This window comes from Schistocerca gregaria, chromosome 2, assembly GCF_023897955.1.
Source record: "Schistocerca gregaria isolate iqSchGreg1 chromosome 2, iqSchGreg1.2, whole genome shotgun sequence".
Taxonomy (NCBI): Eukaryota; Metazoa; Arthropoda; class Insecta; order Orthoptera; family Acrididae; genus Schistocerca; species Schistocerca gregaria.
In genome coordinates this window covers 715,780,549-715,796,039 of record NC_064921.1, presented here as the reverse complement: position 1 = coordinate 715,796,039, position 15,491 = coordinate 715,780,549, and the positions used below count along the sequence as shown (strand labels likewise).

The 15,491-nt window shown below is 49.3% G+C and overlaps 16 non-coding genes across 16 annotated transcripts; 10 read left to right on the top strand and 6 right to left on the bottom strand.

Annotated features, from left to right (window-relative positions):
- Nucleotides 1-7: 7 nt before the first annotated feature.
- On the bottom strand, nt 8-80 carry Trnav-uac (transfer RNA valine (anticodon UAC)). Its single transcript has one exon. It is a non-coding gene; the product is annotated as a tRNA-Val (tRNA).
- A 221-nt stretch (nt 81-301) lies between these two features.
- On the top strand, nt 302-373 carry Trnap-cgg (transfer RNA proline (anticodon CGG)). The gene has a single exon. It is a non-coding gene; the product is annotated as a tRNA-Pro (tRNA).
- A 1,791-nt stretch (nt 374-2,164) lies between these two features.
- On the top strand, nt 2,165-2,238 carry Trnap-ugg (transfer RNA proline (anticodon UGG)). Its single transcript has one exon. It is a non-coding gene; the product is annotated as a tRNA-Pro (tRNA).
- Nucleotides 2,239-2,871: 633 nt separating this feature from the next.
- Trnav-uac (transfer RNA valine (anticodon UAC)) lies at nt 2,872-2,944 on the bottom strand. Its single transcript has one exon. It is a non-coding gene; the product is annotated as a tRNA-Val (tRNA).
- A 221-nt stretch (nt 2,945-3,165) lies between these two features.
- Nucleotides 3,166-3,237, top strand: Trnap-cgg (transfer RNA proline (anticodon CGG)). The gene has a single exon. It is a non-coding gene; the product is annotated as a tRNA-Pro (tRNA).
- Nucleotides 3,238-5,028: 1,791 nt separating this feature from the next.
- Nucleotides 5,029-5,101, top strand: Trnap-ugg (transfer RNA proline (anticodon UGG)). The gene has a single exon. It is a non-coding gene; the product is annotated as a tRNA-Pro (tRNA).
- Nucleotides 5,102-5,735: 634 nt separating this feature from the next.
- On the bottom strand, nt 5,736-5,808 carry Trnav-uac (transfer RNA valine (anticodon UAC)). The gene has a single exon. It is a non-coding gene; the product is annotated as a tRNA-Val (tRNA).
- A 221-nt stretch (nt 5,809-6,029) lies between these two features.
- On the top strand, nt 6,030-6,101 carry Trnap-cgg (transfer RNA proline (anticodon CGG)). Its single transcript has one exon. It is a non-coding gene; the product is annotated as a tRNA-Pro (tRNA).
- Nucleotides 6,102-7,892: 1,791 nt separating this feature from the next.
- Trnap-ugg (transfer RNA proline (anticodon UGG)) lies at nt 7,893-7,965 on the top strand. Its single transcript has one exon. It is a non-coding gene; the product is annotated as a tRNA-Pro (tRNA).
- A 634-nt stretch (nt 7,966-8,599) lies between these two features.
- Trnav-uac (transfer RNA valine (anticodon UAC)) lies at nt 8,600-8,672 on the bottom strand. Its single transcript has one exon. It is a non-coding gene; the product is annotated as a tRNA-Val (tRNA).
- Nucleotides 8,673-8,893: 221 nt separating this feature from the next.
- Trnap-cgg (transfer RNA proline (anticodon CGG)) lies at nt 8,894-8,965 on the top strand. The gene has a single exon. It is a non-coding gene; the product is annotated as a tRNA-Pro (tRNA).
- A 1,791-nt stretch (nt 8,966-10,756) lies between these two features.
- Nucleotides 10,757-10,829, top strand: Trnap-ugg (transfer RNA proline (anticodon UGG)). Its single transcript has one exon. It is a non-coding gene; the product is annotated as a tRNA-Pro (tRNA).
- A 634-nt stretch (nt 10,830-11,463) lies between these two features.
- Trnav-uac (transfer RNA valine (anticodon UAC)) lies at nt 11,464-11,536 on the bottom strand. The gene has a single exon. It is a non-coding gene; the product is annotated as a tRNA-Val (tRNA).
- Nucleotides 11,537-11,757: 221 nt separating this feature from the next.
- Nucleotides 11,758-11,829, top strand: Trnap-cgg (transfer RNA proline (anticodon CGG)). Its single transcript has one exon. It is a non-coding gene; the product is annotated as a tRNA-Pro (tRNA).
- A 2,473-nt stretch (nt 11,830-14,302) lies between these two features.
- Trnav-uac (transfer RNA valine (anticodon UAC)) lies at nt 14,303-14,375 on the bottom strand. Its single transcript has one exon. It is a non-coding gene; the product is annotated as a tRNA-Val (tRNA).
- Nucleotides 14,376-14,596: 221 nt separating this feature from the next.
- Trnap-cgg (transfer RNA proline (anticodon CGG)) lies at nt 14,597-14,668 on the top strand. Its single transcript has one exon. It is a non-coding gene; the product is annotated as a tRNA-Pro (tRNA).
- Nucleotides 14,669-15,491: the final 823 nt, after the last annotated feature.

Below are 15,491 nucleotides of genomic sequence, written 5' to 3'. Positions count from 1 at the left end.
AAAGTCGTGCTTCCGCCCGGGATCGAACCGGGGACCTTCTGCGTGTAAAGCAGACGTGATATCCGCTACACCACGGAAACGACGGTTTTGCCGTTGTACTACCTGGAAAACCGTAGCTCCAACAGATTTTTCCTGCGTAAGCAAGGGCATCGGCTACGAGCTCCGTCCGATTCTAGAAGTTGCTATAGTAAAAGACAACGATAAAAACAATCAAACCGCAACAGCCAGGGAGAACGCTGGGTGAGCAGCAGCTCTGCACGGTGATACCAAGAACGGAGGCGATAGTCATGTGCATCGAGAAGGCTCGTTGGTCTAGGGGTATGATTCCTGCTTCGGGTGCAGGAGGTCCTGGGTTCAAATCCCGGACGAGCCCTTGCGTTTTGTGCAAACGTGTGGCGACTACCGGCATGCCGGCGGCTGTTCCGCGCATTTCCTGCCCTCCAGGTAAGCACAAAAACCAAGTAGCCGGTTCTGAAAGAGTTTCACGTATCATTTGAGCCATCTGCAGCCTGGTGGTTGGACGTTTGAAATTGATTTAAATGTTCACAGTAGAGATTGTAGCAAGTGTCTTGTTGAGTGCGACGAAAAAGTGATTACGCCCGGAATCGAAACGGAGACCTTCTGCCTGTTAGGCAGACGTGATAACCGCTACACCACGGAAACTGCTAAGCTCTGAGATCCACATGTGACACAACTTGCAGGACGATCACAACTTTGGCGTAAAAATCACTTTGCGGAAACGCACAATGCAGGTATTTCGCATTCGTACGCAACAATCGACAGCACCCTTGCCTGTCTGAATGCCACCACGAATAAGAGCCCAAGAAGTCGTCGGACAAGCTCGCGGCCGAGTCCTCGGTAGCATCAGCTACTCTTGCTTTCCGTACGAGCTACCGTCAATTCGCGCAGTCGCTATTGCATATGATGTCACCAAAAGCAATCACTTCGTTAGCGGCAAGGAGCCCGGGCCCAGCGGTAGCTCTACATGGAGGCACCAGCAGCCCCGACAGGCCGCCGCTGGCGCGCCGGCGCCCGGACCCGCGACCCCTAATGACGTTGCAGTCGATGTATTTCTTAATATCGCTTTTGGAAGAAGCAAGCCAGGTGTAAATCACACAGTATTTTACTGATGATCTGGAAACGCAAATTTAGAACAAGTAGAACATTATATAAAATTTGTTGTGTGGTCGAGCGGAACCCACCCTTCGCTCTTCCCAGATTATCGTTGCTGCACGGAATGATTGTTAAAGCACCGACGGCTTCAGAGTTCGTCTTCTCCAACGTTTGCTTTTGCAGTACATTCCGCAATCTTTTCGTTATGAGTCGTCTGTTTCGGTTTCCCGATGTAGTTTTGCTCACACCTCGCGACTTCTCTTAACCCCGAGCCACCACTAGCAGAAAATTCCGCACTGCAGTCCGGTCAATCTGCAGAGCTCGATAAGAGCATCGCGGTCGTTCCTGAGCTAATGAAACGGCCGTGTCTGTAGTTGTTCCCAGATGTCTCCCACAGAAACGGCCTCCCGGACGCCTGCATTACAGGAGTACGCCCCTACTCCCAGCCATACAATTGCATTTGAAAGCAGAATAACATGAGCTACAGAGCAACTCCGACTTTTGTGTCTGACCTACTTTTAATGATACTGTGGTCGGTTTAGTTACTACTATCGCTGCTGGACGAAGCAGACCAGTTGAAAGCCACACGGTATTCTTGTAACGAACAGGTAATGGAAATTTAGGTAAAACGATATCAAAAAAAGTTGCGTGGTGGAGCGACACATACAGTTGGCTCTTCGTAGATGATCATTGCTGCACGGAATAATTCTTAAGGCACCGACGCCTTCAGGAGTCGTGTTTGGAAGTTTTGCTTGCAGTATATTCCGCTATCTTTTCGTTATGAGTTGGTGCTTCGGATTCCCGGTGTTCTTTTGTTTAGTGCATTTGCCTTCCCTTGATGCTAAGAAAGCACATGACGAAAGTGAAACACCACCGTCTGTTCATCTGCAGAGCGCGATGAAATTATTCACTCTACATTCATTGCCTTTAATATTCTTTCCATCAGTGGTGGGCGCTGCCTTCAGAAAGCGCTTTTCTTTCTGATTTACATGAAAGTTTGTGTTCCTCGGAGCTGGACTGCTTTGGATTACCTTCACTGCCACCGGCAAGTCGCTCGTTGGTCTAGGGGTATGATTCCTGCTTTGGGTGCAGGAGGTCCCGGGTTCAAATCCCGGACGAGCCCTACCGTTTTGACCGTGCTGAAGAGTAGGTGGAGCTCACCCACGTTTGTAGCTCTGCAATGAAGAACAGATGCGTGCCGCAGCACGCTGTGTGTGGCCCTACGGTCATGAAGGGACCGTTTGATATGGCAAGAATCTGATACCAGTAAATTACATAGGTCGATTTCTGTAGAAGAGCCGACAGTAATCTTGCATGCAACGGAAAACAAAGGTTGTCTTTGCAGAACGTGTGCACCGTGAGTGGAGACGAAGCTCAATCGTGGAGCAGTCTACCTTCATCTGATTAGCGACAACGTCAACCAAAGAGTGGGATACAAGACTGAGCGTAGTTAAGAGTTTCTCACTATTAGTTACGTTCACACTTCAACAGAGTTGTGACAAGGCGAGTGCAAAGAGATCAGGAAAGCCAGTATGAAGCGAACTTGAAGTAGTCTTGAAGAAATGGATACTAAATTTTGCAGGCCAGAATGGAGCTACGAGCGTTCTGAGTTACTGAATACCGGTGCACTATGGGAGCAAGAGCATTTGACAGTAAAATGAGGCGATATCGGTGTAGCACACGACATTTATTATCCCGCACACGCAGACGTGACGTTATCTCGGAAATGGAATCCGAAAACGGGTTTAAAAAAAGTCGTGCTTCCGCCCGGGATCGAACCGGGGACCTTCTGCGTGTAAAGCAGACGTGATAACCGCTACACCACGGAAACGACGGTTTTGCCGTTGTACTACCTGGAAAACCGTAGCTCCAACAGATTTTTCCTGCGTAAGCAAGGGCATCGGCTACGAGCTCCGTCCGATTCTAGAAGTTGCTATAGTAAAAGACAACGATAAAAACAATCAAACCGCAACAGCCAGGGAGAACGCTGGGTGAGCAGCAGCTCTGCACGGTGATACCAAGAACGGAGGCGATAGTCATGTGCATCGAGAAGGCTCGTTGGTCTAGGGGTATGATTCCTGCTTCGGGTGCAGGAGGTCCCGGGTTCAAATCCCGGACGAGCCCTTGCGTTTTGTGCAAACGTGTGGCGACTACCGGCATGCCGGCGGCTGTTCCGCGCATTTCCTGCCCTCCAGGTAAGCACAAAAACCAAGTAGCCGGTTCTGAAAGAGTTTCACGTATCATTTGAGCCATCTGCAGCCTGGTGGTTGGACGTTTGAAATTGATTTAAATGTTCACAGTAGAGATTGTAGCAAGTGTCTTGTTGAGTGCGACGAAAAAGTGATTACGCCCGGAATCGAAACGGAGACCTTCTGCCTGTTAGGCAGACGTGATAACCGCTACACCACGGAAACTGCTAAGCTCTGAGATCCACATGTGACACAACTTGCAGGACGATCACAACTTTGGCGTAAAAATCACTTTGCGGAAACGCACAATGCAGGTATTTCGCATTCGTACGCAACAATCGACAGCACCCTTGCCTGTCTGAATGCCACCACGAATAAGAGCCCAAGAAGTCGTCGGACAAGCTCGCGGCCGAGTCCTCGGTAGCATCAGCTACTCTTGCTTTCCGTACGAGCTACCGTCAATTCGCGCAGTCGCTATTGCATATGATGTCACCAAAAGCAATCACTTCGTTAGCGGCAAGGAGCCCGGGCCCAGCGGTAGCTCTACATGGAGGCACCAGCAGCCCCGACAGGCCGCCGCTGGCGCGCCGGCGCCCGGACCCGCGACCCCTAATGACGTTGCAGTCGATGTATTTCTTAATATCGCTTTTGGAAGAAGCAAGCCAGGTGTAAATCACACAGTATTTTACTGATGATCTGGAAACGCAAATTTAGAACAAGTAGAACATTATATAAAATTTGTTGTGTGGTCGAGCGGAACCCACCCTTCGCTCTTCCCAGATTATCGTTGCTGCACGGAATGATTGTTAAAGCACCGACGGCTTCAGAGTTCGTCTTCTCCAACGTTTGCTTTTGCAGTACATTCCGCAATCTTTTCGTTATGAGTCGTCTGTTTCGGTTTCCCGATGTAGTTTTGCTCACACCTCGCGACTTCTCTTAACCCCGAGCCACCACTAGCAGAAAATTCCGCACTGCAGTCCGGTCAATCTGCAGAGCTCGATAAGAGCATCGCGGTCGTTCCTGAGCTAATGAAACGGCCGTGTCTGTAGTTGTTCCCAGATGTCTCCCACAGAAACGGCCTCCCGGACGCCTGCATTACAGGAGTACGCCCCTACTCCCAGCCATACAATTGCATTTGAAAGCAGAATAACATGAGCTACAGAGCAACTCCGACTTTTGTGTCTGACCTACTTTTAATGATACTGTGGTCGGTTTAGTTACTACTATCGCTGCTGGACGAAGCAGACCAGTTGAAAGCCACACGGTATTCTTGTAACGAACAGGTAATGGAAATTTAGGTAAAACGATATCAAAAAAAGTTGCGTGGTGGAGCGACACATACAGTTGGCTCTTCGTAGATGATCATTGCTGCACGGAATAATTCTTAAGGCACCGACGCCTTCAGGAGCCGTGTTTGGAAGTTTTGCTTGCAGTATATTCCGCTATCTTTTCGTTATGAGTTGGTGTTTCGGATTCCCGGTGTTCTTTTGTTTAGTGCATTTGCCTTCCCTTGATGCTAAGAAAGCACATGACGAAAGTGAAACACCACCGTCTGTTCATCTGCAGAGCGCGATGAAATTATTCACTCTACATTCATTGCCTTTAATATTCTTGCCATCAGTGGTGGGCGCTGCCTTCAGAAAGCGCTTTTCTTTCTGATTTACATGAAAGTTTGTGTTCCTCGGAGCTGGACTGCTTTGGATTACCTTCACTGCCACCGGCAAGTGGCTCGTTGGTCTAGGGGTATGATTCCTGCTTTGGGTGCAGGAGGTCCCGGGTTCAAATCCCGGACGAGCACTACCGTTTTGACCGTGCTGAAGAGTAGGTGGAGCTCACCCACGTTTGTAGCTCTGCAATGAAGAACAGATGCGTGCCGCAGCACGCTGTGTGTGGCCCTACGGTCATGAAGGGACCGTTTGATATGGCAAGAATCTGATACCAGTAAATTACATAGGTCGATTTCTGTAGAAGAGCCGACAGTAATCTTGCATGCAACGGAAAACAAAGGTTGTCTTTGCAGAACGTGTGCACCGTGAGTGGAGACGAAGCTCAATCGTGGAGCAGTCTACCTTCATCTGATTAGCGACAACGTCAACCAAAGAGTGGGATACAAGACTGAGCGTAGTTAAGAGTTTCTCACTATTAGTTACGTTCACACTTCAACAGAGTTGTGACAAGGCGAGTGCAAAGAGATCAGGAAAGCCAGTATGAAGCGAACTTGAAGTAGTCTTGAAGAAATGGATACTACATTTTGCAGGCCAGAATGGAGCTACGAGCGTTCTGAGTTACTGAATACCGGTGCACTATGGGAGCAAGAGCATTTGACAGTAAAATGAGGCGATATCGGTGTAGCACACGACATTTATTATCCCGCACACGCAGACGTGACGTTATCTCGGAAATGGAATCCGAAAACGGGTTTAAAAAAAGTCGTGCTTCCGCCCGGGATCGAACCGGGGACCTTCTGCGTGTAAAGCAGACGTGATAACCGCTACACCACGGAAACGACGGTTTTGCCGTTGTACTACCTGGAAAACCGTAGCTCCAACAGATTTTTCCTGCGTAAGCAAGGGCATCGGCTACGAGCTCCGTCCGATTCTAGAAGTTGCTATAGTAAAAGACAACGATAAAAACAATCAAACCGCAACAGCCAGGGAGAACGCTGGGTGAGCAGCAGCTCTGCACGGTGATACCAAGAACGGAGGCGATAGTCATGTGCATCGAGAAGGCTCGTTGGTCTAGGGGTATGATTCCTGCTTCGGGTGCAGGAGGTCCCGGGTTCAAATCCCGGACGAGCCCTTGCGTTTTGTGCAAACGTGTGGCGACTACCGGCATGCCGGCGGCTGTTCCGCGCATTTCCTGCCCTCCAGGTAAGCACAAAAACCAAGTAGCCGGTTCTGAAAGAGTTTCACGTATCATTTGAGCCATCTGCAGCCTGGTGGTTGGACGTTTGAAATTGATTTAAATGTTCACAGTAGAGATTGTAGCAAGTGTCTTGTTGAGTGCGACGAAAAAGTGATTACGCCCGGAATCGAAACGGAGACCTTCTGCCTGTTAGGCAGACGTGATAACCGCTACACCACGGAAACTGCTAAGCTCTGAGATCCACATGTGACACAACTTGCAGGACGATCACAACTTTGGCGTAAAAATCACTTTGCGGAAACGCACAATGCAGGTATTTCGCATTCGTACGCAACAATCGACAGCACCCTTGCCTGTCTGAATGCCACCACGAATAAGAGCCCAAGAAGTCGTCGGACAAGCTCGCGGCCGAGTCCTCGGTAGCATCAGCTACTCTTGCTTTCCGTACGAGCTACCGTCAATTCGCGCAGTCGCTATTGCATATGATGTCACCAAAAGCAATCACTTCGTTAGCGGCAAGGAGCCCGGGCCCAGCGGTAGCTCTACATGGAGGCACCAGCAGCCCCGACAGGCCGCCGCTGGCGCGCCGGCGCCCGGACCCGCGACCCCTAATGACGTTGCAGTCGATGTATTTCTTAATATCGCTTTTGGAAGAAGCAAGCCAGGTGTAAATCACACAGTATTTTACTGATGATCTGGAAACGCAAATTTAGAACAAGTAGAACATTATATAAAATTTGTTGTGTGGTCGAGCGGAACCCACCCTTCGCTCTTCCCAGATTATCGTTGCTGCACGGAATGATTGTTAAAGCACCGACGGCTTCAGAGTTCGTCTTCTCCAACGTTTGCTTTTGCAGTACATTCCGCAATCTTTTCGTTATGAGTCGTCTGTTTCGGTTTCCCGATGTAGTTTTGCTCACACCTCGCGACTTCTCTTAACCCCGAGCCACCACTAGCAGAAAATTCCGCACTGCAGTCCGGTCAATCTGCAGAGCTCGATAAGAGCATCGCGGTCGTTCCTGAGCTAATGAAACGGCCGTGTCTGTAGTTGTTCCCAGATGTCTCCCACAGAAACGGCCTCCCGGACGCCTGCATTACAGGAGTACGCCCCTACTCCCAGCCATACAATTGCATTTGAAAGCAGAATAACATGAGCTACAGAGCAACTCCGACTTTTGTGTCTGACCTACTTTTAATGATACTGTGGTCGGTTTAGTTACTACTATCGCTGCTGGACGAAGCAGACCAGTTGAAAGCCACACGGTATTCTTGTAACGAACAGGTAATGGAAATTTAGGTAAAACGATATCAAAAAAAGTTGCGTGGTGGAGCGACACATACAGTTGGCTCTTCGTAGATGATCATTGCTGCACGGAATAATTCTTAAGGCACCGACGCCTTCAGGAGCCGTGTTTGGAAGTTTTGCTTGCAGTATATTCCGCTATCTTTTCGTTATGAGTTGGTGTTTCGGATTCCCGGTGTTCTTTTGTTTAGTGCATTTGCCTTCCCTTGATGCTAAGAAAGCACATGACGAAAGTGAAACACCACCGTCTGTTCATCTGCAGAGCGCGATGAAATTATTCACTCTACATTCATTGCCTTTAATATTCTTGCCATCAGTGGTGGGCGCTGCCTTCAGAAAGCGCTTTTCTTTCTGATTTACATGAAAGTTTGTGTTCCTCGGAGCTGGACTGCTTTGGATTACCTTCACTGCCACCGGCAAGTGGCTCGTTGGTCTAGGGGTATGATTCCTGCTTTGGGTGCAGGAGGTCCCGGGTTCAAATCCCGGACGAGCACTACCGTTTTGACCGTGCTGAAGAGTAGGTGGAGCTCACCCACGTTTGTAGCTCTGCAATGAAGAACAGATGCGTGCCGCAGCACGCTGTGTGTGGCCCTACGGTCATGAAGGGACCGTTTGATATGGCAAGAATCTGATACCAGTAAATTACATAGGTCGATTTCTGTAGAAGAGCCGACAGTAATCTTGCATGCAACGGAAAACAAAGGTTGTCTTTGCAGAACGTGTGCACCGTGAGTGGAGACGAAGCTCAATCGTGGAGCAGTCTACCTTCATCTGATTAGCGACAACGTCAACCAAAGAGTGGGATACAAGACTGAGCGTAGTTAAGAGTTTCTCACTATTAGTTACGTTCACACTTCAACAGAGTTGTGACAAGGCGAGTGCAAAGAGATCAGGAAAGCCAGTATGAAGCGAACTTGAAGTAGTCTTGAAGAAATGGATACTACATTTTGCAGGCCAGAATGGAGCTACGAGCGTTCTGAGTTACTGAATACCGGTGCACTATGGGAGCAAGAGCATTTGACAGTAAAATGAGGCGATATCGGTGTAGCACACGACATTTATTATCCCGCACACGCAGACGTGACGTTATCTCGGAAATGGAATCCGAAAACGGGTTTAAAAAAAGTCGTGCTTCCGCCCGGGATCGAACCGGGGACCTTCTGCGTGTAAAGCAGACGTGATAACCGCTACACCACGGAAACGACGGTTTTGCCGTTGTACTACCTGGAAAACCGTAGCTCCAACAGATTTTTCCTGCGTAAGCAAGGGCATCGGCTACGAGCTCCGTCCGATTCTAGAAGTTGCTATAGTAAAAGACAACGATAAAAACAATCAAACCGCAACAGCCAGGGAGAACGCTGGGTGAGCAGCAGCTCTGCACGGTGATACCAAGAACGGAGGCGATAGTCATGTGCATCGAGAAGGCTCGTTGGTCTAGGGGTATGATTCCTGCTTCGGGTGCAGGAGGTCCCGGGTTCAAATCCCGGACGAGCCCTTGCGTTTTGTGCAAACGTGTGGCGACTACCGGCATGCCGGCGGCTGTTCCGCGCATTTCCTGCCCTCCAGGTAAGCACAAAAACCAAGTAGCCGGTTCTGAAAGAGTTTCACGTATCATTTGAGCCATCTGCAGCCTGGTGGTTGGACGTTTGAAATTGATTTAAATGTTCACAGTAGAGATTGTAGCAAGTGTCTTGTTGAGTGCGACGAAAAAGTGATTACGCCCGGAATCGAAACGGAGACCTTCTGCCTGTTAGGCAGACGTGATAACCGCTACACCACGGAAACTGCTAAGCTCTGAGATCCACATGTGACACAACTTGCAGGACGATCACAACTTTGGCGTAAAAATCACTTTGCGGAAACGCACAATGCAGGTATTTCGCATTCGTACGCAACAATCGACAGCACCCTTGCCTGTCTGAATGCCACCACGAATAAGAGCCCAAGAAGTCGTCGGACAAGCTCGCGGCCGAGTCCTCGGTAGCATCAGCTACTCTTGCTTTCCGTACGAGCTACCGTCAATTCGCGCAGTCGCTATTGCATATGATGTCACCAAAAGCAATCACTTCGTTAGCGGCAAGGAGCCCGGGCCCAGCGGTAGCTCTACATGGAGGCACCAGCAGCCCCGACAGGCCGCCGCTGGCGCGCCGGCGCCCGGACCCGCGACCCCTAATGACGTTGCAGTCGATGTATTTCTTAATATCGCTTTTGGAAGAAGCAAGCCAGGTGTAAATCACACAGTATTTTACTGATGATCTGGAAACGCAAATTTAGAACAAGTAGAACATTATATAAAATTTGTTGTGTGGTCGAGCGGAACCCACCCTTCGCTCTTCCCAGATTATCGTTGCTGCACGGAATGATTGTTAAAGCACCGACGGCTTCAGAGTTCGTCTTCTCCAACGTTTGCTTTTGCAGTACATTCCGCAATCTTTTCGTTATGAGTCGTCTGTTTCGGTTTCCCGATGTAGTTTTGCTCACACCTCGCGACTTCTCTTAACCCCGAGCCACCACTAGCAGAAAATTCCGCACTGCAGTCCGGTCAATCTGCAGAGCTCGATAAGAGCATCGCGGTCGTTCCTGAGCTAATGAAACGGCCGTGTCTGTAGTTGTTCCCAGATGTCTCCCACAGAAACGGCCTCCCGGACGCCTGCATTACAGGAGTACGCCCCTACTCCCAGCCATACAATTGCATTTGAAAGCAGAATAACATGAGCTACAGAGCAACTCCGACTTTTGTGTCTGACCTACTTTTAATGATACTGTGGTCGGTTTAGTTACTACTATCGCTGCTGGACGAAGCAGACCAGTTGAAAGCCACACGGTATTCTTGTAACGAACAGGTAATGGAAATTTAGGTAAAACGATATCAAAAAAAGTTGCGTGGTGGAGCGACACATACAGTTGGCTCTTCGTAGATGATCATTGCTGCACGGAATAATTCTTAAGGCACCGACGCCTTCAGGAGCCGTGTTTGGAAGTTTTGCTTGCAGTATATTCCGCTATCTTTTCGTTATGAGTTGGTGTTTCGGATTCCCGGTGTTCTTTTGTTTAGTGCATTTGCCTTCCCTTGATGCTAAGAAAGCACATGACGAAAGTGAAACACCACCGTCTGTTCATCTGCAGAGCGCGATGAAATTATTCACTCTACATTCATTGCCTTTAATATTCTTGCCATCAGTGGTGGGCGCTGCCTTCAGAAAGCGCTTTTCTTTCTGATTTACATGAAAGTTTGTGTTCCTCGGAGCTGGACTGCTTTGGATTACCTTCACTGCCACCGGCAAGTGGCTCGTTGGTCTAGGGGTATGATTCCTGCTTTGGGTGCAGGAGGTCCCGGGTTCAAATCCCGGACGAGCACTACCGTTTTGACCGTGCTGAAGAGTAGGTGGAGCTCACCCACGTTTGTAGCTCTGCAATGAAGAACAGATGCGTGCCGCAGCACGCTGTGTGTGGCCCTACGGTCATGAAGGGACCGTTTGATATGGCAAGAATCTGATACCAGTAAATTACATAGGTCGATTTCTGTAGAAGAGCCGACAGTAATCTTGCATGCAACGGAAAACAAAGGTTGTCTTTGCAGAACGTGTGCACCGTGAGTGGAGACGAAGCTCAATCGTGGAGCAGTCTACCTTCATCTGATTAGCGACAACGTCAACCAAAGAGTGGGATACAAGACTGAGCGTAGTTAAGAGTTTCTCACTATTAGTTACGTTCACACTTCAACAGAGTTGTGACAAGGCGAGTGCAAAGAGATCAGGAAAGCCAGTATGAAGCGAACTTGAAGTAGTCTTGAAGAAATGGATACTACATTTTGCAGGCCAGAATGGAGCTACGAGCGTTCTGAGTTACTGAATACCGGTGCACTATGGGAGCAAGAGCATTTGACAGTAAAATGAGGCGATATCGGTGTAGCACACGACATTTATTATCCCGCACACGCAGACGTGACGTTATCTCGGAAATGGAATCCGAAAACGGGTTTAAAAAAAGTCGTGCTTCCGCCCGGGATCGAACCGGGGACCTTCTGCGTGTAAAGCAGACGTGATAACCGCTACACCACGGAAACGACGGTTTTGCCGTTGTACTACCTGGAAAACCGTAGCTCCAACAGATTTTTCCTGCGTAAGCAAGGGCATCGGCTACGAGCTCCGTCCGATTCTAGAAGTTGCTATAGTAAAAGACAACGATAAAAACAATCAAACCGCAACAGCCAGGGAGAACGCTGGGTGAGCAGCAGCTCTGCACGGTGATACCAAGAACGGAGGCGATAGTCATGTGCATCGAGAAGGCTCGTTGGTCTAGGGGTATGATTCCTGCTTCGGGTGCAGGAGGTCCCGGGTTCAAATCCCGGACGAGCCCTTGCGTTTTGTGCAAACGTGTGGCGACTACCGGCATGCCGGCGGCTGTTCCGCGCATTTCCTGCCCTCCAGGTAAGCACAAAAACCAAGTAGCCGGTTCTGAAAGAGTTTCACGTATCATTTGAGCCATCTGCAGCCTGGTGGTTGGACGTTTGAAATTGATTTAAATGTTCACAGTAGAGATTGTAGCAAGTGTCTTGTTGAGTGCGACGAAAAAGTGATTACGCCCGGAATCGAAACGGAGACCTTCTGCCTGTTAGGCAGACGTGATAACCGCTACACCACGGAAACTGCTAAGCTCTGAGATCCACATGTGACACAACTTGCAGGACGATCACAACTTTGGCGTAAAAATCACTTTGCGGAAACGCACAATGCAGGTATTTCGCATTCGTACGCAACAATCGACAGCACCCTTGCCTGTCTGAATGCCACCACGAATAAGAGCCCAAGAAGTCGTCGGACAAGCTCGCGGCCGAGTCCTCGGTAGCATCAGCTACTCTTGCTTTCCGTACGAGCTACCGTCAATTCGCGCAGTCGCTATTGCATATGATGTCACCAAAAGCAATCACTTCGTTAGCGGCAAGGAGCCCGGGCCCAGCGGTAGCTCTACATGGAGGCACCAGCAGCCCCGACAGGCCGCCGCTGGCGCGCCGGCGCCCGGACCCGCGACCCCTAATGACGTTGCAGTCGATGTATTTCTTAATATCGCTTTTGGAAGAAGCAAGCCAGGTGTAAATCACACAGTATTTTACTGATGATCTGGAAACGCAAATTTAGAACAAGTAGAACATTATATAAAATTTGTTGTGTGGTCGAGCGGAACCCACCCTTCGCTCTTCCCAGATTATCGTTGCTGCACGGAATGATTGTTAAAGCACCGACGGCTTCAGAGTTCGTCTTCTCCAACGTTTGCTTTTGCAGTACATTCCGCAATCTTTTCGTTATGAGTCGTCTGTTTCGGTTTCCCGATGTAGTTTTGCTCACACCTCGCGACTTCTCTTAACCCCGAGCCACCACTAGCAGAAAATTCCGCACTGCAGTCCGGTCAATCTGCAGAGCTCGATAAGAGCATCGCGGTCGTTCCTGAGCTAATGAAACGGCCGTGTCTGTAGTTGTTCCCAGATGTCTCCCACAGAAACGGCCTCCCGGACGCCTGCATTACAGGAGTACGCCCCTACTCCCAGCCATACAATTGCATTTGAAAGCAGAATAACATGAGCTACAGAGCAACTCCGACTTTTGTGTCTGACCTACTTTTAATGATACTGTGGTCGGTTTAGTTACTACTATCGCTGCTGGACGAAGCAGACCAGTTGAAAGCCACACGGTATTCTTGTAACGAACAGGTAATGGAAATTTAGGTAAAACGATATCAAAAAAAGTTGCGTGGTGGAGCGACACATACAGTTGGCTCTTCGTAGATGATCATTGCTGCACGGAATAATTCTTAAGGCACCGACGCCTTCAGGAGTCGTGTTTGGAAGTTTTGCTTGCAGTATATTCCGCTATCTTTTCGTTATGAGTTGGTGTTTCGGATTCCCGGTGTTCTTTTGTTTAGTGCATTTGCCTTCCCTTGATGCTAAGAAAGCACATGACGAAAGTGAAACACCACCGTCTGTTCATCTGCAGAGCGCGATGAAATTATTCACTCTACATTCATTGCCTTTAATATTCTTGCCATCAGTGGTGGGCGCTGCCTTCAGAAAGCGCTTTTCTTTCTGATTTACATGAAAGTTTGTGTTCCTCGGAGCTGGACTGCTTGGGATTACCTTCACTGCCACCGGCAAGTGGCTCGTTGGTCTAGGGGTATGATTCCTGCTTTGGGTGCAGGAGGTCCCGGGTTTTGACCGTGCTGAAGAGTAGGTGGAGCTCACCCACGTTTGTAGCTCTGCAATGAAGAACAGATGCGTGCCGCAGCACGCTGTGTGTGGCCCTACGGTCATGAAGGGACCGTTTGATATGGCAAGAATCTGATACCAGTAAATTACATAGGTCGATTTCTGTAGAAGAGCCGACAGTAATCTTGCATGCAACGGAAAACAAAGGTTGTCTTTGCAGAACGTGTGCACCGTGAGTGGAGACGAAGCTCAATCGTGGAGCAGTCTACCTTCATCTGATTAGCGACAACGTCAACCAAAGAGTGGGATACAAGACTGAGCGTAGTTAAGAGTTTCTCACTATTAGTTACGTTCACACTTCAACAGAGTTGTGACAAGGCGAGTGCAAAGAGATCAGGAAAGCCAGTATGAAGCGAACTTGAAGTAGTCTTGAAGAAATGGATACTACATTTTGCAGGCCAGAATGGAGCTACGAGCGTTCTGAGTTACTGAATACCGGTGCACTATGGGAGCAAGAGCATTTGACAGTAAAATGAGGCGATATCGGTGTAGCACACGACATTTATTATCCCGCACACGCAGACGTGACGTTATCTCGGAAATGGAATCCGAAAACGGGTTTAAAAAAAGTCGTGCTTCCGCCCGGGATCGAACCGGGGACCTTCTGCGTGTAAAGCAGACGTGATAACCGCTACACCACGGAAACGACGGTTTTGCCGTTGTACTACCTGGAAAACCGTAGCTCCAACAGATTTTTCCTGCGTAAGCAAGGGCATCGGCTACGAGCTCCGTCCGATTCTAGAAGTTGCTATAGTAAAAGACAACGATAAAAACAATCAAACCGCAACAGCCAGGGAGAACGCTGGGTGAGCAGCAGCTCTGCACGGTGATACCAAGAACGGAGGCGATAGTCATGTGCATCGAGAAGGCTCGTTGGTCTAGGGGTATGATTCCTGCTTCGGGTGCAGGAGGTCCCGGGTTCAAATCCCGGACGAGCCCTTGCGTTTTGTGCAAACGTGTGGCGACTACCGGCATGCCGGCGGCTGTTCCGCGCATTTCCTGCCCTCCAGGTAAGCACAAAAACCAAGTAGCCGGTTCTGAAAGAGTTTCACGTATCATTTGAGCCATCTGCAGCCTGGTGGTTGGACGTTTGAAATTGATTTAAATGTTCACAGTAGAGATTGTAGCAAGTGTCTTGTTGAGTGCGACGAAAAAGTGATTACGCCCGGAATCGAAACGGAGACCTTCTGCCTGTTAGGCAGACGTGATAACCGCTACACCACGGAAACTGCTAAGCTCTGAGATCCACATGTGACACAACTTGCAGGACGATCACAACTTTGGCGTAAAAATCACTTTGCGGAAACGCACAATGCAGGTATTTCGCATTCGTACGCAACAATCGACAGCACCCTTGCCTGTCTGAATGCCACCACGAATAAGAGCCCAAGAAGTCGTCGGACAAGCTCGCGGCCGAGTCCTCGGTAGCATCAGCTACTCTTGCTTTCCGTACGAGCTACCGTCAATTCGCGCAGTCGCTATTGCATATGATGTCACCAAAAGCAATCACTTCGTTAGCGGCAAGGAGCCCGGGCCCAGCGGTAGCTCTACATGGAGGCACCAGCAGCCCCGACAGGCCGCCGCTGGCGCGCCGGCGCCCGGACCCGCGACCCCTAATGACGTTGCAGTCGATGTATTTCTTAATATCGCTTTTGGAAGAAGCAAGCCAGGTGTAAATCACACAGTATTTTACTGATGATCTGGAAACGCAAATTTAGAACAAGTAGAACATTATATAAAATTTGTTGTGTGGTCGAGCGGA